This window comes from Triticum aestivum, chromosome 3A (genome assembly GCF_018294505.1).
Source record: "Triticum aestivum cultivar Chinese Spring chromosome 3A, IWGSC CS RefSeq v2.1, whole genome shotgun sequence".
NCBI classification, from domain to species: Eukaryota; Viridiplantae; Streptophyta; class Magnoliopsida; order Poales; family Poaceae; genus Triticum; species Triticum aestivum.
Window position 1 is genome coordinate 726,129,136 of NC_057800.1, and position 22,177 is coordinate 726,151,312.

Below are 22,177 nucleotides of genomic sequence, written 5' to 3' on the forward strand. Positions count from 1 at the left end.
ACGAGCTGTTTGCGCAGGCGGGGAGAGATGTTATGACCGGCTTGGTCTATTCTAGGAAGAGGCCCACCGGGCATTAGTATTAGGGGCTTGGCCCACAAGTTATCCTAGGCAAGTTATTTTAGGAAAGTTATCTTAGGCTAAAGCTATAAATACTCATGTAAGACATCGTTTTGAGGCAAGCAATAAAGACTATTATTATCTTTTGTTGCCCGGCTCCTAGAGGAGCCGGAAACCCTAGCCGCCGCAGCCAAGCCGCCGCCGCCCTCAACCCTAGCCGCGACAGCGCACTGCCGCCGGCGCGCCCGTTCCTCGCCGCGCCCACTCCCTCCTTGCCCCTACAACCTACGCAGTAGAGCCGGTAGGAACCCTAGTCCTACCAAATGTATCATGTATATTCTATTGATCTCAGTAAAATATTTTGTATCCTGTAGCAGCACCACTTCAATGCTGTACGGGCCGAAGGAAACCATGATCCGACAGAATCATTTACATGTGCTCACCTTAAGACAGTTAACATTGAATGTCCTCGCAATTGGAATAAAGAGATCAATGAGAGGGCTTGGGAAATTTCAAAGATCTTAAGTACATGCGGCATACGCCCTGAACAGATTACCTTCAAGCGCACACGATCAAAAGATTGCCGTGAGTTCACTGTTGTGATACTTATTTTTTTATTTCTGCAGTCTTCCTACTTGTTGTTATAATGAAATGAAAGAAGCACATATAAGATGTCTTCTGTAGATTTACACATCAATTAGATTGTATCACCCCCTTTACAAATCTGTATCGGGAACTTAACGTACTTTAGCTATTGAACTGCAAGCGGACCGTTTTCAGAATGCCTATTAAAGTTCACCTAAAGTAGTTACTCTGTAATTGTGGTAACATTACAATTGCTTCCACACATCATCATGGCACCAATAATGCTGTACTCGTCCATGCCAAAATCTGTGTGGGTATGATTTTCTTCTCCTTTACTGATTAATTTCTGATGAAGACAGTATGTTGTCATCTTCAAACCAGTTTATCTCCGCTCTTTTACTCCACTTGCTAGTTTCATATTTTCAAGAATCTCCTGTTGGTGTGCTTTTTTGTTATATATTTTACTTTATGTAAACTCGTAACCATTTTGCTCACATGGCTGTTTTCATATGTTGCCCTCAGAAGTCTATTTACTCTGATGGTTAATCAAAACCTATGGCTTAACCTCTTGTTAAAACCCGATCCCTTGCAAGAGCAAAGCAGAACAACAGACGATGAATTTGCATCCATGTTATTTCTTCTACTTAAAATAATGCTAACTGAACAGTCTGACCTTCCTGTCTGTATTTATGTCAGGGCGTATCAGAACTAAAAACTTATAGTTCGTTCTCATGTTTGTGCAGTCTTCAGCTGGGAGAGGTCATTACGCACCATATATTCGTCCGCTCATTATGATTCCTACCCTTACATCCATGATGACAACTAAGATCAATGCATGTTCGCTCCAGATGATCTTGTTCAAGGCATCTCTGTAATGCTGGCTGTTATCGCTCAGTCTGTGTTATCTCGACTCTTTGGGTCTGTTGTTAAGCTGGAAATATGTCCTTGTTGATTGATCATCTGGTACAACAGTGGCGAGTCCAGTAGGGGGGCTTCAACAGGCTCTAGCCTACCCTCCAAAAATACAATTTCTTTTTTTACTACTACACTTGGTGAAGAGAAGGGGGGAGGGCATTAGAAGTCACATGCGGACGGATTGCTACTTCTCGTATATATAGAGATATAGTCATGGTGAAGAGAAGGGGGGAGGGCACCGGATCGATGAGGTGATGCAATCAACACCGTGGATGGATGGCTCGCTCGCTGGTGGCTTTCTCACCGGCATCAACTCTTGAGACCTCGGGAAGGGTTACTTGGGAGGAAGTGCAGCCAATCATGAAACGTGTTATAACTGCCTGCATTTAATGCTGCCATATTTTAAGGGAGTGATGGATACCTTCAGCAAAAATCTCTAACAGTTGGTCCGCGGCCTTCTGAGCTTCTAGTCAAAAAAACGTTAGTTTAAACTATCCTTCTCTTTAATTCTTAGCTTCTTCTAGTGAAAACGGTTTTCGCTCGCATGTCATTCGGGTGCCAATTTGTTTGTTTGCGATTCATTCATTCATATAGTAACTAATAATTTTTCTAGGAATGTCTCATCTTTCTTTGTAAATACTGAAGTGTTCAAGCCTACTCTCATGTTCATGGGCAACCCCTTTTCTCTTATTTCACCAATTGATTGAAAGACAATTACTATATCTGTATGCTAGCTAGCTTTTATTGCACAAGAAATATCTATTTATTTCACAAGAATAACAACAGGTCCTGGTTCATTCATCCATGCACCTCCAAATCAACAAAGAATCATGCTCTTGGGAATTCTGAAATTTTATATTATACCAATGCAATACATATATTCGTCTGTTCCACAACAAAAAACAAACACATGATGGAACTATCTTCACTTATGAAAAGAAAAATAAAATAAAATAATTAACTATGCCGATGAATTCATCCATCCATCATGGTACTTCTCTTCAGCAACTGAATTGATGGAGATGATGACTGTGCTCATCAACAAAACCAAGTGAGTGTTGGTTGCTACTAGCTCGTCAGCCAATGGAGGCCGACGCCGTCCTTCCTCCAGGTGGTCAAGGAGGTTCATGATCCACCGAGGCAATCCGCAACAGCTACAGCACGTTTCCTGGTTGCTTTCGCCCAGGTTTTGCACGCCGATCGCACTGCCTTGAGATTCACGGCAATTGTTCCCATCGCACCGGAGGTGCTGTTCCAGGCATCCGCGACCACTCCACGGAAGCCTCATCTTTATGCAGCCTGTTCATACTTCTTGCAAGATCACCAACATAAGGACCACATGAGCATATTGTACTGTGCAAACATACATAGGGACACAATCTCTCTGCCTATAGACCATATAGGTGAAATGGCAAAAAGTAAAACATGATACTAACTAAAATTGTTAAAAGAAATAGCAAACACAGAGAAACTTGACACGGCCAATCTCTAAGCCTAAGCAGTAGCAATTCTCATGATACCCGGTAACCCAAAACGCATGACAAGCTCAAATTTACACCATCCATTCGTCTTCTCGCCCTCCGCAAGATTATTATTTAGAAAGCGGTGGAGAGAAATTTGGAAAAGGAAAACCTAATAAGATGGAAGTAAATTATCAGTTGGTAACTTGTACGGTTTTCACACAGCTGGTACCAAACTAAGCTCAAAAAGAATGATACCATGATCACAGCAAGTAAACAACATGGACAAAACCATCCTCGTCCTACAATCTAATTGACCTACAACTAGAGATATCCCTACCATCCAAGAACGGGAGCAAGCAAGCAAACATGGACAATAGGGGCAACATCATCTAATACCCCTAATCTAGCTAACTTCATAGAGAAGCGAACCTAATAAGAAAAAGATCTAGATTGACATGGATAAGACAATCTGATCCAAAGTGAAATAGTGACATCACAGAAATGCCTCAGATGTAAATTACTCATAATTTAGTGTCTCCTCATCTGCATCGACTATGCATCTGAGTTGACTGTTGTGATACTTATTTTTTTATTTTTGCAGTCTTCGTACTTGTTGTTATAATGAAATGAAAGCAGCACATATAAGTTCTCTTCTGTAGATTTAGACATCAATTAGATTGTATCACCCCTTTACAAATCTGTATCTGGAACTTAACGTACTTTAGCTATTGAACTGCAAGCGGACCGATTTACCGAAAAAGGCTCACGCCCCGCTTTATAGATAAAGCCAATGCCAAAGCCAACATCCACAAGGATCACACAACCACAAACACACACAAGATCCACACACACCCACAGACGCGGCACACGAAGGCAAAAGGGTTAATGCTGAGGGCACAGCTCAACAAGCCCAACACACACAACCAAAAAGGCACACACGCCAAGAAGCCATCCACTAATCGGGCTCCGGGGGTGGCGGCGGGAGCGGAGGCGCCAGGCGGAAGGCCAACGAACGGAGGTCGGAGAGTAGTCTGTCGATGGCGTCCCGATCCGGAGGGCGGCTAAGCGGCCGCCAGAGCTGCAAGTAACCACACATTTTAAAGATGGAGTCAGTCGCACGTCGAAGGGGCACCTTCTGAATCACAAGCCTATTGCGAACCGTCCACAGGGTCCAGGCCAGCACCCCGACGCACAGCCATCTAATATGCCTGTCGCGAGGGGGGGAGGCCTGAATTTCGGCGAGCAAGTCAGGGAAGTTGGTATTACACCATTGTCCACCAACCGTTTCACGGAAACACGACCAAAGGAACTGAGCCGTGCAGCACGAGAAGAAGATGTGATTAGCATCCTCAACCGTGGCACATGGGGGGCACATTCCATCACCCGGGCCATGGCGCCTGAGGACCTCCACGCCAGACGGGAGGCGGCCGCGGATCCACTGCCACAGAAAGATCCGGATCTTGAGTGGAAGACGAATGTCCCAAATAAGGCCAAAAGGTTCCGGAGCTGTCGAGGGGGCAATAGCCGCGTATAGGGACTTGGTGGAAAAGCGGCCAGAGGGGTCAAGGCGCCAGGAAATGGCATCCGGGCCGTCCGCCACCTCCATAGGCAACAGGGCGATGTCCTGGAGGAGGACATCCCATGCAGCCACCTCGGCCGGACCAAAAGGGCGGCGGAACGCGAGGCGCCCTAAGTCAATAAGGGCCGCCTCGACAGAGACCCGAGGGTCAACTACAATGTCGAAGAGGATGGGGAACCGGGCGGCTAGGGGGGAATTCCCAAGCCATCTATCCAGCCAGAACAAGGTCGAGGCGCCGGAGCCAACAGAGATGGAGGTGCCTATGCGTAACACCGGAAGCAGCTGTACGACGGCCTGCCAAAACTGGGAACCGCCCGAGCGTTGGCAGAACGCCAGAGGCTGTCCACGAAGGTACTTGTTCTGGATGATAGTTAGCCAGAGGCCACCCTCTCCAATGGCAATGCGCCACAGCCAGCGGGTCAAGAGGGCGATGTTCATGCGCCGAGAGGAAAGAATCCCAAGACCGCCCTGGTCTTTGGGTTTGCAGATATCTGGCCAACTGACCATGTGATATTTCTGCCTGCCCTCCTCCCCTGCCCAGAAGAATCTGGACTGGTACTTGGCGATCTCCTGGTGGAGCGTCTCATGAAGGCTGTAGAAGCTCATGAGGAACCACAGGAGGCTGGCCAGCGAGGAATTGATCAGAATCACGCGGCCCGCTTTCGAAAGCCAACGCCCTTTCCAGGGCTCAACGCGATGCTGCATACGGGTCACCGTGGGGCGGAGGTCCGCCACGGTGAGGCGCGAGTCACTAATGGGAATCCCCAGATAAGTCGTGGGGAAAGAGCCCAGCCGGCAGTTAAGCCGATCGGCGATGGACTGGGCCTCCTCGGCGGGGTATCCGAGCACCATCACTTCGCTCTTGTCGAAGTTGATGGTAAGGCCCGACATTTGCTGGAAGCACAGAAGGAGGAACTTCAGATTGGAAATCTCAAGGGCGGATCCCTCGACCATAATAATGGTGTCATCTGCGTATTGGAGAAGGGAGACCCCTCCCCCTCCAACGAGGTGCGGGACCAAGCCTCGAATATGGCCCGCAGCCTTGGCCTTGTCTAGGATGGCAGCCAGGGCATCCACAACCATGTTGAACAAGAACGGCGAGAAGGGGTCCCCTTGCCGGACCCCACATAGGGTAGGGAAGAAGGGTCCGATGTCGCCATTGATGTTCACAGCCGTCCGGCCACAGGAGACGAGCTGCATGACGCGCGTCACCCATCGGTCGTCAAAGCCCTTGCGAAGCAGGACTTCCCTCAGGAACGGCCAGTGGACCGTGTCGTAGGCTTTGTGGAAGTCCAACTTCAGGAAGACCGCCTTATGACGCTTCAAATGGACCTCGTGGAGCACCTCGTGGAACACCAACACCCCATCAAGGATAAACCGGCCTTGAATGAAGGCGGATTGGTTCGGGTGGGTGATCGAATCCGCGAGGAGGGTCACCCTATTGGCGTACCCCTTCGCCAGGATCCTAAAAATCACATTAATCACTGTGATGGGGCGGAACTGGCGAATATCGGCGGCGCCCGGGACCTTGGGGATGAGGGACACCACCCCATAGTTGAGTTGCCCCAAATCCATGGAACCCGAGTAGAATTCCTCAAAGAGGGCCATGACCTCGAGCTTGATGGTAGGCCAGAACGTCTTGAAGAAAGCTACTGGGAGACCGTCCGGTCCCGGGGCCGAGGCGGAGTTCATCCCCTTGATGGCAGCGAGGACCTCGTCTCGCTGAAGGGGGCAACCAGAGCTGCATTGGCTGCAGCCGAAACTCCTAACGCGCCCGACCAAATGTCGGGGGCGAGGCACACCCCACCACGGGGAGTGGGGGTAAAAAGATCCCTATAGAAGCCATCCACATGGAGGCGGATGGCCTCAGGCCGCACTAGCTGTGTGCCTCCATCCCACAGGCAGTGGATGGAGTTGCGGCGGCGCCGGCCGTTCGCAATCGCCTGGAAGTAGGCGGTGTTGGCGTCGCCCTGAAGCACCCATCTCTGAGTTCCCCTCACGCGCCAGTAAGCCTCCTCATCTGTGTAGATGAAGGAAAGTTGATCCTCCAGGTCGTAGCGAAGCAGCCACTCGTCCGGGGAGAGCCCAGTCGAGTCCGCACGCGCATCCAGAGCTTGAATGGCGGTCAAGATGGACTTCTTGCGCTCTCTTAGGTCCCGGCCTAGGTTAGCCCCCCAACCCTTCATGAACTGGCGGGCCAACTTGGCACAAAAGTGCCAAGAGTCCACCGCAGACATGGAGCGGTGGGGTGCCGACCTAGCGGAGATCCAGCGGGCGACAACGGCCTCCCGAAAGCCCGCCTGGTTGAGCCAGAAGAGCTCGAACCGGAACCGCGGCGGGGAGGGGGGGCGCTCGTCAGCGGAGGAGAGGAGAAGGGGGACATGGTCGGAGCCAATCCGGGTAACTGCCCGGAGCGATGCCAGAGGGCATCGCAGTTCCCACTCCGGGGAAACTAGGACCCGATCCAGCACGGATTGTGTCGGGACAGCTTGCCGGTTGGTCCAGGTGAATCTGGCACCAGTCCGGTCAAGCTCACGGAGCCCCAGCTCCGCTATCCAATCGTTGAATAATTGCATCCGGGGGAAATTAATCCGGGAGTTATTCTTCTCTTCCGGAGATCGGATGAGATTGAAGTCACCCCCCACTAACACCGGGAGCGTGGAGTTGGAGATCTTCAGCTGAACCTCGGCGAGGAAGGCCGGGGATCGGCGGTGATCCGCCGGTCCGTAGACAACAATGACCTCCCACTTGAAGTTCAGAGCCCGCTCAAAGATCTCCATACTAACGAAGAACTCCCCTCGGTCCATGCCACCCACCTCAAAAGTGGTGTCCTTTACCCCAAGGAGGATGCCACCCGAGTGGCCTGAAGTCCCACTAGAAGGGAGCCAGTGCCACGCGAAGAGGTGGGGGCTCAGATGCTCAAGCTCTTGAAGGGTGAACTCGGATCGAAGGGTTTCCTGGATGGCTACAATGTCAATATGCTCATCCCGGATGTACTCGACGAGCTGGCGGCGACGGCCGTCATGGCCGAAGCCGCGGAGGTTCCAGAAAAGGGCCCTCATCTAAACCCCCATCGGGGGGCTGCTTGACCCCAGGACACGGGAGGCGCTTTGAGCGCGGAGGGCGGCCGTGCGAGACCGGGTGCGGCCACGAATCACCCCGTCGACCACCGGAGGAGTCGGAACCTGGGGTCGGAGCAGGCGGGCGCGGGTCTCGGCCAGCCTGCCATCGAGGATCTCTCGGGCCCTAATGGCCTCAATCTGAAGTAAGGGGGGACCGACCTCCCCCCTGAAGATGATGGCCGAGTCATTGGCCACCTTGGCGAGGTGGCCAAGAGGAGCGGCCTCGAGAGCTGAAAAGGAGCAGCGCGAAGAACTGGGAGGGTCGGGGACCGCACCTGACTCGAGGTTCCGGGCGGCGGCGCGGAGCTCCGCCCGCTCGGCGACGGAAGGCGCAGGTGAGTCGTCCGGCCGCGACGCCTCCAGGCGGGCGCTGCGGCGGGAGGACGTCACCGGCGTCGAGATGGACCGAGGCCTCCTAGCGTACGCCCCCGTCGGAGGGGGGTGCGCGGAGGCCGGGGAGGCGACGTCCACCGCCACCGAGGCGGCCGGAGAGGCCGGCGAAGCGAGGACGAGGGTGGGCGGCGCCGACTCGAGGGGGGGTGCGGGGGACCCCAGAGCGACCCCCACCGCAGCCCCCGAGGGCGGAGTGGGCGAGAGGGCCGCGGAAGGGGCATCGACATCCCCCACATCGCCAACCGCGGGGGACACCGAGGAGGCCAAGCCGGCGGGGGAAGGCTGAGCCCCGAGTGTCGCGGGGGGGCGACGGGCGGAGGCGGTGCCGGGAGAGCGGGGGGACGAGGGTGGGGCGACGAGGAGGCTCACGCTGGAGACGTCATCGGACGACTGCGACGCCGACGGGGAAGGAGCCAGAGGAGTGGCCAAGGCGGCCCACCCGGGCCACCGAGGGCAGGCGCTGCTGGGCCGCATCAGCCGAAGACAGCCCAAGAGGGGGCCCCTCAGTCCAGCCCGTGGGCCGGCCCAATACCAGCGCAGCCCGGTACGAGCGCCCGGAGGTGACCCGGCGGGGAGTTAGGGTTTCCCCTAGTATCGTCGCGGTGGTCGCCGGCGGGGGCGTGCGAGGGCGGCGCGGGGGGGGGGGCAGACCGGAGGGGCGGCCGAGGGTACCGGAGGGGAGGAAGGGGCGGTAGAGGTTTCGGCCGGCAGGGGCCGGAGGCAGCGCGGGCAGAGAGGTCGGGGGCGGGCGTGCAGAGGTCGGGGGCGGGCGTGCCGGAGCGGGCGACGGCGACGGCGGCGCCGAGGGGGGGCCGTCGGCGGGCGCGGACCTCCAGGAGGCGAGCGCTGGACCCCGGTCGGCGCGACCGGCAACACCCCAGCTGCCGGCGCGGCGCCGCCGGGGGGAGCGCCCGGCCCCAAAGACCGCTCCTTGCGGCACCGGAACCGTAGGGAGGAGCCGACGCCGGTCCGACCCGCGGGCGGCCGATCCCCCACCCCTGGGGGAAGGGCCACCGGCGAGGTCAGACGATGGCCGCAGCGGAGCCGTGGGGGGAGTCCGCGCCCGGCGCACGACGGGGCGGCCGGCCGCCAGGTCTTCGGCCTCGGCGACGTCGGCCCAGACCAGCCCCGGCGAGCCGGAGGGGGGTGGCGTGGGGGGGTCGAATGCCGGCGGAGAGGCGGGGCGCGCGGGGCTCGCGGGCGGGGGGGGGGGGGCAGGGGGGGGCCGGGCGGCCACGGCGCCCACGCCGGCGGGGGGGGGGGGGGGCGCCAATCGCCATAGCGCAGGAGGCCGCCTGCTGACCTTTTTTCAATGATGCAAATAGAATTCCCTCCAGCGGACCGATTTCAGAATGCCTGTTAAAGTTCACCTAAAGTAGTTACTCTGTAATTGTTGCAACATTACAATTGCTTCCACACATCATCATGGCACCAATAACGATGTACTCGTCCGTGCCAAAATCTGTGTGGGTATGATTTTCTTCTCCTTTACTGATTAATTTCTGATGAAGACAGTATGTTGTCATCTTCAAACCAGTTTATCTCCGCTCTTTTACTCCACTTGCTGGTTTCATATTTTCAAGAATCTCCTGTTGGTGTGCTTTTTTGTTTTTTTACTTTATGTAAACCCGTAACCATTTTTCTCACATGCACTGGCGGAGCGTAGTGGAGGCGAAACTGGGCCCTGGCCCCCCCCCTTGCGAAATGGCAAAAGAAAAATTACTAGGTATATGCACTATTTTCGCCCAGATGATAAAGCCCACCAGCAGGCTTGGAGCACGATCGAGCAGCGTTCTCCCCTGTTTTGGCTGTTCGCATGTCACGCATCTAGCTCCAGCCATCCTCCGTAGCCAATTTCCCCAAGCCTCCGCTACTACAGGACTCGACCACGACGACTTGCCGTTTACGGTCTATGACCATGAACTCCTCCGTCCGTCCGACTCAGGGCCGGTGCTGAGCCCGGGGCAAAACTAAAACTTTGGGCCTACTATGTGGATTGCGTATAACTATACGATCATGCATGTCTTGGCACATAATTCATGCGTAAATTTCTAAAATAATGTTTTGGAACGTTCGATCTTAAAACGCACGAAGACAAAAATAAGAAGTACGTAATATAGATACCATGACTTTTTTTAACTACGCAAGAGTTTAAAGCTCTTGAATTTGCAATGATTTGAGTGACTATAGATGTAATTGCATAAGACAGTCTTTAAGAGCTCTAAACTCAAAACTATTGTGAATAAATGTGTAGCAAAAATACCGCAAAAAATCATGTGAAAAATATCTCATTCAATCTAAGAATCTTTCAGCACTAAAATTCTACCATTTACTAAAAAGTAAAAGTAGCTTCCTCATTGTTCCAATTAATTAGTTTTAACAGAAGTGATATAATTTGTAAGTATGATTACGAGCATGTATACCTCACAAATGGCTGATTTTCATAACAATAATATGATACATCTTGGATTCACATTGGTTGATCGGTAATTCGACGCTTGGCCATGACGTGATGTGGAGTGAACCGGGGTCTGGCAGGAGGCGCTCGGCCATGCGGCCTGGCCGTGCATGCACGTGTGCGTCTGGCAGCGCCTGGAGAATGGTGTCTCGCGATCGCGAGTGGAGTTCGTTGGCGTCCACGCGTGGGCAGTCGCAATTTTGGCAATCGAAGCTCTGATTCCTTTTTTTTTTGAGGGAAATCGAAGCTCTGATTCTGGTGGATAGTGGAATTAGGGATAACTAGCTATCTACTCCGTCCGTTTCCAAATGTAAGTATTTCTAGATATTCCAACAAGTGACTACATACGGAGCAAAATGAGTGAATCTATACTCTAAAATGTGTCTACATACATCCGTATGTTCTGGTCCATTTGAAATGTCTAAAAAGACTTATATTTAGAAATGGAGGGAGTATTTTTTAGGATAGTAGCAATCTTGTTAGGAGAAAACATGATTGTGGCGATCTTGTTGTTGGAGAAAATCCTGGCGATTGAAAGAAAACAAGGCAGGCCCCATGTATTAGGCTATCTACGTGACTGTTTTCCTATTGAGAGCAGGATGCGGAGCGACGAAGGATGCGGGCTGCTTGCTGAACCTGAGATTTTTTTTCACGATCTGTACATTGGGCTAGTGCGTACCTGGCCAGAGGAGGGGCCCCTGGGATGATGTTGGGGGCCCGGGGCGCCCCCCCCCCCCCCCCCCCCCCCCCCCCCCCCGCCCCCGCGCTAGGACCGGCCCTGGTCCGACTTCCTCCTATCCTCTTCAATCAATCAATCCCCTTCGTCTTGGTTTGAGTGTTGGAGCTGCACGCCACCGACGCCAGCAAGCCGTGCACCATCGTCGGATGGCGGATGAGCCGGAACTTAATCCTCTTGCGGGCTTGCGGCTCCTCGTCAATTGAAATCAAACGCCCATGCCTGCTGGTTTAGTTTAGTGCTTCATGCTTGCCTAATTGCCTTGCTTGCTTGGTTATCGGCTGGTTGATTGCAGAACGTGTATGTAGTATTTTTCAATTACACAGATGATAATTGAGAATTTAGGCGTGATGGTAATTTATTCATTTGGATGTCCACTCCATTAAATGCTACAGAATTTTATACTAGTACACTATAAGTAGGAAGAGTAGAATAACATATCTCTAGTTATTGGTCCTGTTTAGTTGTATTTTGGACATGAAGGTGTGGTCTTTTTTTTTAACCACCAAAAGTGTGAAAATGTTATATATGGTGTACTTGTGTGAACAAGATACATATATTATGATGAGGCCACATAATTATCTCTTGCATATGTTCTATGATTGACTTAATGGTTTTTCATGCATATTTTTCGGCTTTTTTTTCTGCAAGAGAAATTTCCAGTCTATTCATCAATCATGGCAGTATAGAGAACACAAGAGTTACATGGAGTTGGCCCCCTCTTGTGCTTTCGCCATGCTCCGCTACTGCTCACATGGCTGTGTTCATACGTTGCCCTCAGAAGTCTATTTACTCTGATGGTTAATCAAAACCTATGGCTTAACCTCTTGTTAAAACTCGATCCCTTGCTAGAGCAAAGCAAAACAACAGACGCTGAATTTGCATCCATGTTATTTCTTCTACTTAAAAAAAAAATGCTAACTGAACAGTCTGACATTCCTGTCTGTATTTATGTCAGGGCGTATCAGAACTAAACTTATAGTTCGTTCTCATGTTTGTCCAGTCTTCAGCTAGGAGAGGTCATTACACACCATATATTCGTCCGCTCATGATGATTCCTACCCTTACATCATGATGACAAATAAGATTAATGCATGTTCGCTTGAGATGATCTTGGTATGTTGTTTAGCTCGAAATATGTCCTTGTTGATTGATTATCTGGTACAACCAAATGAGACGGTTTACGAGTTGTGCTTATGACGTTGCGAAGTCATTGCTACATAGGCCATCTGATTAATCCAAAGTAGGAGTATATTCCTTTTGCTGCAGCCTATGACTATGTTTGTTCCATGGAAGTGCTGTTCTTCAGCTCTCAGGTGATTATGCATCTGTGATAAACAGTAAAAAAATTGAAAAAAAAGGAAAAACATTAAAAAAATCTTGTGATAAACATTCAATATTTACCAACATGCAAAAATTTGTGACACTGGAAATCTGGGTCAGTTAAGTTTGTCATGACTTAAAACAGACACGACATTGCCCCCCCCCCCCCCCCCCCCCCCCCCCCCCCCAAGAAAAAAACAAACTGCCGTAGCGGGGTTAATTTTTTTAAGATGCCGTGGAGGCTAAGTCTCTTTCCCATCAAATCCGTAGAGACTTGCATCCGTAGCTTGCTTAAGGAGCCATTATCAGCCACTAGAACGCATGGCGAGGTTCCGCCGCTCGAGGAAGCACAAGCAGATGAGTTCGAGGAACCCATGAAAAAAGTGTTGCAAATGTTAATGTACTCGTCATGCACAGGGCAGTGGGAGGACCGAGAATTCACGCCTGGACTTTGTGCATTGGGGCACCTCTACGACATGGTTGGCAGAACGCCTGAGAGCTACGAGGGTGCATTTCATTCATCTAATTACTGGCATGGGTCTGTCTACATGCATTGCCACAACAGCGTCCTTGTGATTCTATGCCCCTCGAAGGGAACTTATGATATGGTCAAGCTTCCTGGAGAACCCTGCGGTCCAAAAAGCTGGTACTCACTTCCCGAAAATTCTGTCTTAGCAAGCTATGAGAGAGGGGTACATTATGTGGTGACTAACAATTCACAGCTTCGAGTATGGATGCTAATGGAATTTTCCAATGGACAACTAGGTTGGGCATTGGCACACGACGCCAGCCTCAACCTGCATGGCCATATGATTCGTACTCTTAAAATACAACCCAAGATGATATGGAGGATTGTTGGAAGCAATGGTGGACCAGTCAGCTTGTCCGACCATGACACAGTGGACGATTGGGCCACACCACATGACTCTGAATATTCATGGGACTCTGATGAGGACAACTACATCGACATGGTTGGAGGCGCCGACCACCATGAGTCGGTAGAACAGGGTGCCTACTGCAGTATCATGGGATTCCATCCACACAAGAATGCACTCATCCTTGCTCTTAGCGGCGCGGTGGTAGTGTACCATCTCGACACGTCGAGGATGCAGTATCTAGGAGACGCGGACGAGCTTGATAAAGACAACTCGCAACACTCGTGTTGTGTCGAGGATTCGTTCATTTACCGACCTTGCTATAAGGACATGCTACCAACTGGGAAATTATCGATGCCGCCACAAAATGATATACGATCCAATTCTACATAGCGCTTGAGACGCTCCTTGCTGTTAGGCTTACTTACATGCGTCCTTCCCTGGTGAAGGAGTTCTATGTAACTAGTAGTAGAAGTGGAAAATTGCTTGATTACTTTTAGTTAGTCGGACTGAGTCAGTTTTGCTATTGGTTGATTGTTTTACATATGTATCCGCCGCTAATTGTATGCACCTTATTTGTTACAGACATCCATGCACCCCCACCACTGGTTGATCTCCCCATGTTGGTTTCTGAAGTTTTGATATTTTTTTTGAGACAACATCGAGTCAGATGGCATATTTTCTTACAAATGATGACAAATTTTCTACTATCGTGCAATTTTTACACTGTCTAACAAATTTTGCTATCGATTGAGATCGCCACACAATCATTATATTTTTTTTCACCGACAAATAATTTCACCGAAGCCACGAAAGTCATGGAGCACTAAGATACAACCACCCCCATTGTGAAAATGTAAAGTGGTATTTTAAAAAAAAAGTAAAGTGGTATTATTCTCAAATTATACTGAGGACGAACTTGAAGTTAATCGTCAGGCGTGGCATCATACATGGCTACACAGCTAATTGGGCCTAGGTGGTATGGCCCACTTGTGGCCATGATGGGCATCTGAGGATATCTCATGTTGCCCGTATAGTCCTGGATTTATTTCAGGATTTCTGGCTATGAGATTTTAGTGGGAGAAGACATTTCCGTCGACGACGAGGCGCCTACAATAACTTCGTAAATCTCAAGATGATATGCCGCCTGAGTATGTCGAAGGTGCTCATAAGAGTAGGGTGTGTGTGTGTGTGCATTCATAGGGGTGAGTGTATGCGTGTATGTATGAGCGTTTATGTCTGTACTATGTTAAGAAAAAAAAGATCATGCATTGTTATCTTTTGCGTTTCTTTCTGCTTGTAGTTGTAAGACTTTGAGTTTTTCTTTTGCGGGGAAGACATTGTGTTTCTTTAATGTAAAATAGAGATCAGAGAGTCGAGCTCTCTTTATCAATAACTAGCGGGTCCACTAGGGCATTTGCGCGGCTAGATGTTTATTATTTTTATTTATATATTTTGCACAACCATTGTTTTGGCATTTGAGCATCTCTTTCTCTATGTGATGACACCCTACATAGTATATCATTCCAAGTTTATTTGTTAGGTCCCAGTAAAAATTGTTCGACAATGGGCCTTAGATTATGTTATGGTAAGTAATGTGATATTTAAATAAACACATTTATAGCAAGTGATTTAATTTTTGTCACGATGAATGCATTGACGGTTACCTTCAGGTATTTACACTATTTAAATATGTCTACACTGTTCTTACACTTTTTTTGCTCTATGTCCTTTACCCATGAAGCTATGATACTCGTAGAGTGGCATGTCTCATCAATAATTGTCACTATGAAATAGTAGTTGTAGTCTCATGTCACTTGATTTTCTTTTGCTTGACTAATTTTTTGCCTTCAATAAATGCAGTAAACCTGATTTTAGGACTTTACTTTGTTTGATTCCCCAAACCCCAACTATTACATTATTGTATTAGGTGTGACTATGTTTCTCCAAGCCCTAACTATTAAATAATGCACGTCATGAAAAATTACAATCCTTGAAGGCACTGATAGCTAGTTGGAGCTCGCTTGTAGTCCAGGCTTTTTGATTGATAGATATCGTACTATGTATTCCCTTTCTATGTCATTGGTTCTACGAAACCTATAATTTCATGCACAAATTTATTGTTCCATTATGTGGAAGCTGCCTATAATTATTATGTGTGATCTAAGGATGAGAGTGTACAATTAAAACAAAGCCTTAACTGTGATGTTTTTCCACCTTAATGAGCACTCGCTGGCCTTCTTGCTTTTTGCCATATGATTTCGTTTTGCCATATCAGTCCAGGTTACCGTTTTCTCATGGCATGTTCAAGCTTATACGTGTCTGATGTTATGTATGGACGATATGAGAAGTGCCCTCAAGGATGTATGTTTGCTGGTCTACATTGATGTTGGATGGCAACCATTGACTCGATCAAGTGCCCCCTGATACATATTCATGTATCATACCATACTTCTGTTGGACATTTTTCCTCCTTAACCATCAAGTCTTTGGTTCTATTTCCTGCGCGGTTACTGTCCTACTTTGTCGCAAACATATAACTTTACCTAATTAAGGTTCTCCATGTCGAAGCTATTAAGGGGAGGATAATGTTCTTCGCTAAATTCAGAGAAGAGTTGATAGTACCAAATGAACTGCTTGGGAGTGTACACATTCAGGCTTCAAGCACGTGTTTATTTACATAAAAATAAAAATAAAATTAGTTATACCTGAAACAATGAAAAATTAATGTCGTAGAAAGGAACAATCTTGTAATCATGAAAAATAAGTTTTGAAATTTCAAGCAAATCTTATCAAATTTTAATGGTGAATTAAACGGACATGCAAGACAAGTGTTAATGACTAAAAACATCAGAATTTTTGTCATTTGATAATATATTATTTTTACACGGGAGCTCGTCAACTTGTTCGACATTTTTCTCACTGTGAAGACTTAGAAGAAAGGTTAATCCCGTCCAACGCGGCGTGTGGTGCAGCAATATTACGGAATCATTATTCTATCTCATGATGCCTCGGCTTGGCTCCAGTTTAAGTAGTCGAGCCCGCAATCCGATCGAAGCCGGCTGCTCTGCCGGCGTCGGCGTCACAGAAGATGCTTTTCACGTGGGAAGCACTTTCCACCTTCCATCTCCATGAGGGCACTCCTTATTGGTACCCTGCTACTCCTCCAGCTCCACAGCGTAAATGTCGACGCATAGAATGCCAGACCAACTGTCGTTCATTGACGGCCAGTAAGCTCTCTCTAGAACAATTGCACCAAGGACGGCCCCTCCTTGTTTACCCGTCGCATCCTGCACCGCCCTTGTTCCAATCCTCGTCTTCCTTTTAACACGCTGCTCTCGCCCAAAAGATGCTTCTCAGCTTGTGTTTGTCCAAGCGATTGTTGTTCCAGCCGGTGGTGCTGTGGCGGGCCTGAAGGAGCTTCTAGGCTTCCTGCTCAAGGGCGGCGATGACAAAGAGTTTGTCCTAGTTTTGCCAGCCTCGAGCGGCGCGGAAGACTGGTGCGTGCGGGCGTTGATGCAGAAGGAGCCCACGGTAAGGCCGTCAACTTCGAGCAGAAATTATCGTGTCCATGTTAGCCGTCAATAGTGTGTTGTCGCCGGCGTCAGCGTTGCCAGCCTCTCCGTCACTCTCGCATGAGGTCTTGCGTTGCCGGCCTCTGGAGTTTCGTGTTGTCCTTTCCTACCTCAAGCCCGCTTGCAGTGGCGCTGACGTCGGCAGCTCCACGGGCTCCGATGGGGTCGCAGGCGTACGTACGATGCCGAGTTGGAGCTGGGCCGAGACACTTATGTTATTTTGCTTAGACCAACTCCAATAGGTTGACCCAAACAGTCGACGCATTTGTCTGTTTTTTATTCGTTTGGGTCGGCCGCCAGTCCGGCGTCCGCGCCGTTTTGCGTTTGGGTCGGCAGTGCGCCCAACGCGCCGACCCATTTCATGTCCGCGGCCATAGATCATGCCAGTGGCCGGCACCATGCCGGCACCATGCCAACGCCGGCATACATTGCCAGCTTCAAAAAATATCACGACACAGTTCATGCTGGCGCACTTGCCAGCGGCCGGCACACATGCCAGCACACAAAATGGGGTGGGACATGAGTCCGACCACGCCATCACGGCCCCGTGGTCATGCCAGCACACAAGCCGGCATACAAAAAGAAAGGCACTCGCGGCCACGAGATCACTCGTCGGTGAACTTGAGCACGTCGGCCTGCATCTTCTCGAACCACGGCCTCTTCCTTGGCGACACGGTGTTGAGATCCACCTTCATGATCTCCACCCCGGTCATCATGCTCGCGAGAGCCACTTCTTTTGCCTTGGTATTGGCGTTGGCGGCCCCGATCTCTAGCATATTGGCTTGCTTCGCCGCCCCCATCTCAAGCATCCTGGCTTGCTTCGCTGCCTCCATCTCAAGCATCTTGGCTTGCTTCTCCGCTTCCATATCAAGCCTCCTCCTTTGGATCTCCATGAAGGCGTTCATTTTGCTCTTCTCCCTTGAGTCCTTCTTGTTCATCATGCCCTCCACGCTTGCGATCAAGGTGTTTGATGCCGCATCCCGCTTGCCCTCCTTCTTGGAGTTGGTCTTCCCCGCGGCCCTGCCGGCTCGCCGTCCCCAACCTCCTCCACGGCTTGCTTCCCCCCACGCGACTTGAGGGCGGCATATTGCGCCTTGAACTTCTCCTCGTCCTTGATGACCCTAAAGCAATGGGAGAGGTTGAAGCACTTGCCATTGTGTTGGACCTTTAATGCCTCCAAAGCTTGAAATGCCTACAAATGTTTCCATGCAAGCACATTGGCAAAATGGTATGCAAATGAATATGCAAGCATGAACTTGATGACACAAAAGAGGGCGGCTTGCTAGCATAGCATGTCTTGCATGCCGATGCCGCTCACGGGGCGCGTCTTGACTGTTGGGGAACACAGTAATTTCAAAAAAATTCCTACGATCACGCAAGATCTATCTAGGAGATGCATAGCAACGAGAGAGGAGAGTGTGTCCACGTACCCTCGTACACCGAAAGCAAGCGTTTTTATGAACGCGGTTGATGTAGTCATACGTCCTCGCGATCCGACCGATCCTAGCACCGAACGTACGGCACCTCCGTGTTCAGCACATGTTCAGCTCAATGACGTCCCTCGTACTCTTGATCCAGTTGAGGCCGAGGGAGAGTTTCGTCAGCACGGCGGCGTGGCGACGGTGATGATGAAGTTACCGGCGCAGGGCTTCGCCTAAGCACTACGACGATATGACCGAGGTGTTAACTGTGGAGGGGGGCGCCGCACACAGCTAGGAACAATTGATGTGTGTTCTAGGGGTACCCTCCCCACGTATATAAAGGAGGGAGAGGGAGGGAGGCAGCCTAGGGCGTGCCCAAGTAGGAGGAATCCTACTTGGGCCCCTAGTCCAATTCGGCCCCCCTTACCATATTTGGACAAGGGGGAAGGAAGGAGGGGGAGGAGAAGGAAGTAGGAGTCCTTTTTTTCCGATAAAGAACATTGCATATTTTGGCTTCAATATTATGAATATGTGTATCACAACGATCGAGATTCAATAAACCATTTATATTGAGTGTATGACCATAGAAGGTTTTATTCATGTAAATAGAACAACAATTATTCTTTGACTTAAATGAATAAACGTATTGCAATAAACATGATCCAATCATATTCATGCTCAACGCAAACACCAAATAACTTTTATTTCAGGTTCAACACTAATCCCGAAGGTAAAGGGAGTGTGCGATGGCGATCTTATCAACCTTGGAATCACTTCCAACACACATCATCACCTCGCCCTTAACTAGTCTCTGTTTATTTTGGAACTCTTGTTTGGAGTTACTACTTTTAGCAACTAAACCAGTATCAAATACCGAGGGGTTGTATAAACACTAGTAAAGTACACATCAATAACATGTATATCCAATATACCTTTGTTCACTTTGCCATCCTTCTTATCTGCTAAGTATTTGGGGCAGTTCTGCTTCCAGTGACCATCTCCTTTGCAGTAGAAGCACTCAGTTTCAGGTTTGGGTCTAGCTTTGGGCTTCTTCATGGGAGTGGCAACTTGCTTGCCATTCTTCTTGAAGTTCCCTTTCTTTCCCTTGCCCTTTTACTTGAAACTAGTGGTCTTGTCAACAATCAACACTTGATGCTTTTCTTGATTTCTACCTTCGCCGATTTCAGTATCGCGAAGAGCTCGGGGAATCGTTTTCGTCATCCCTTGCATATTATAGTTCATCACGAAGTACCAGTAACTTGCTGATAGTGACTAGAGAACTCTGTCAATCACTATTTTATCTGGAAGATTAACTCCCACTTGATTCAAACGATTGTAGTACCCAGACATTCTGAGCACATGCTCACTTGTTGAGCTATTCTCCTGCATCTTGCAGTCAAAGTACTTGTCAGATGTCTCATACCTCTCGACTCGGGCATGCGTCTGAAATACCAATTTCAGCTCTTGGAACATCTCATATGCTCCGTGACATTTCGAAACATTTTTGAAGTCCCGGTTCTAAGCCATAAAGTATGGTGCACTAAACTATCAAGTAGCCATCATACCGAGCTTTGTCAAACGTTCATAACGTCTGCATATGCTCCTACAATAGGTCTGTCACCTAGCGGTGCATCATGGACATAATTCTTCTGTGCAGCAATGAGGAAAATCCTCAGATCACGGACCAAGTCCGCATCATTGCTAATATCATCTTTCATCTTATATTTCTCTAGGAACATATAAAAATAAACGGGGAGCTACATCGCGAGCTATTGGTCTACAACATAGATATGCTAATACTACCAGGACTAAGTTCATGATAACTTAAAGTTCAATTAATCATATTACTTAAGAACTCCCACTTAGATAGACATCCCTCTAGTCATCTATATGATCACGTGATCCAAATCAACTAAACCATGTCCGATCATCACGTGAGATGGAGTAGTTTTAAATGGTGAACATCACTATGTTGATCATATCTACTATATGATTAACGCTCGACCTTTCGATCTCAGTGTTCTGAGGCCATATCTGCATATGCTAGGCTCGTCAAGTTTAACCCGAGTATTCTGCATGTGCAAAACTGGCTTGCACCCGTTGTATGTGAACGTAGAGCTTATCACACCCGATCATCACATGGTGTCTCGGCACGACGAACTGTTGCAACGGTGCATACTCAGAGAGAACACTTGTACCTTGAAATTTAGTAAGGGATCATCTTATAATGCTACCGCCGTACTAAGAAAAATAAGATGCATAAAGGATAAACATCACATGCAATCAATATAAGTGATATGATATGGCCATCATCATCTTGTGCCTTTGATCTCCATGTCCAAAGCACCGTCATGATCACCATCGTCACCGGCTTGACACCTTGATCTCCATCGAAGCATCGTTGCCGTCTCACCAACTATTGCTTTTACGACTATCGCTACCGCTTAGTGATAATGTAAAGCAATTACATGGCGATTGCATTTCATACAATAAAGCGACAACCATAAGGCTTCTGCCAGTTGCCGATAACTTTTACAAAACATGATCATCTCATGCAACAAATTATATATCTTCACGTCTTGACCATATCACTGAAGGAAATATGCCCTAGAGGCAATAATAAAGTTATTATTTATTTCCTTATATCATGATAAATGTTTATTATTCATGCTAGAATTGTATTATCCGGAAACATAATACTAGTGCAAATACATAGACAAACCAAACATCACTAGTGTACCTCTACTTGACTAGCTCATTAATCGAAGATGGTTATGTTTCCTAACCATAGACATGTGTTGTCATTTGATTAACGGGATCACATCATTAGAAGAATGATGTGATTGACATGACCCATTCCATTAGCTTAGCACCCGATCGTTTAGTATGTTGCTATTGCTTTCTTCATGACTTATACATGTTCCTATGACTATGAGATTATGCAACTCCCGTTTGCCGGAGGAACACTTTGTGTGCTACCAAACGTCACAACGTAACTGGGTGATTATAAAGGAGCTCCACAGGTGTCTCCAAAGGTAAATGTTGGGTTGGCGTATTTCAAGATTAGGATTTGTCACTCCGATTGTCAGAGAGGTATCTCTGGGCCCTCTCGGTAATACACATCACATAAGCCTTGCAAGCATTGCAACTAATGAGTTAGTGCGAGATGATGTATTACGAAATGAGTAAAGAGACTTGCCGGTAACGAGATTGAACTAGGTATTGAGATACCGACGATCGAATCTCGGGCAAGTAACATACCGATGACAAAGGGAACAACGTATGTTGTTATGCGGTCTGACCGATAAAGATCTTCGTAGAATATGTAGGAGCCAATATGAGCATCCAGGTTCTGCTATTGGTTATTGACCGGAGACATGTCTCGGTCATGTATACATTGTTCTCGAACCCGTAGGGTCCGCACGCTTAACGTTACAATGACAGTTTCATTATGAGTTTATATATTTTGATGTACTGAAGTTTGTTCGGAGTCTCGGATGTGATCATGGACATGACGAGCAGTCTCGGAATGGTCGAGACATAAAGATTGATATATTGGAAGTCTATGTTTGGACACCGAAAGTGTTCCGGGTGAAATCGGCATTTTACCGGAGTATCGGGAGGTTACCGGAACCCCCCGGTAACCTAATGGGCCTTAATGGGCCTAGTGGAGAA

At 48.8% G+C, this 22,177-nt stretch overlaps 1 non-coding gene across 1 annotated transcript; it reads right to left on the reverse strand.

Annotated features, from left to right (window-relative positions):
- Positions 1-3,481: 3,481 nt before the first annotated feature.
- LOC123063903 (small nucleolar RNA Z101) lies at positions 3,482-3,572 on the reverse strand. The gene has a single exon (XR_006430602.1). It is a non-coding gene; the product is annotated as a small nucleolar RNA Z101 (small nucleolar RNA).
- Positions 3,573-22,177: the final 18,605 nt, after the last annotated feature.